This window comes from Pyrgilauda ruficollis, unplaced genomic scaffold, assembly GCF_017590135.1.
Source record: "Pyrgilauda ruficollis isolate IOZ18807 unplaced genomic scaffold, ASM1759013v1 scaffold31, whole genome shotgun sequence".
NCBI lineage: Eukaryota > Metazoa > Chordata > Aves > Passeriformes > Passeridae > Pyrgilauda > Pyrgilauda ruficollis.
The window spans coordinates 5,023,435-5,024,044 of NW_024524489.1; positions in this window are offsets into that span (position 1 = coordinate 5,023,435).

A 610-nucleotide genomic window follows, 5' to 3' on the forward strand; every position below is an offset into this window, starting at 1 on the left:
CCCCCCCCCCCCCGGGTTTTTTTTTTTTGGGAAAAAACCGTTTTTTTTTTTTTTTTTTTTTTTTTTTTTTTTTTTTTTGTGGGGCCAGCCGGCTTCATCCGCCGGCGACAAACCGGAGCGGGGAGAATTTATATTTTCTTATTTTCTGTTTGTGTGTGCGCTTTGCTGCTCCTCAGTGCTGCGAAGATTTGGGGGCTGGCATCGCCCCTGTGCCCGCTGCCCAGGCTGGAGCCCCTGCGAAAGGCAGGGAGAGCAAAACTTCGGGGTCAGCCCGCGGGGGAAAGGGTTAACACAGGACGAACCCCCCCAAAAACTCGGAGGAGGAGGGAGAAGAGACAAGAGGGAGGCAAGGCGGGGCCGGGCGGCCCTGCCGGGCTGTAGCGGGGACCGGGACCGAGCCCGGCCCGGGGCGGGTTGCGGCAGAGCAGCGGCTCTCTCGCCCGCCCCTGCGGCTTTCAGGCTGCTAAAGATGCTTCAAGAAACGAAAACAAATCCAAACAGGCTTTTGTCAGGAGCCGCGGGGCCGGTGCAGCGCCCGCCCCGTCCCGCGGGGCTGAGCCCGGCCAGGACGGGGCAGTTCAATGCCAAAGAGACGATCGGTACCGGCCCC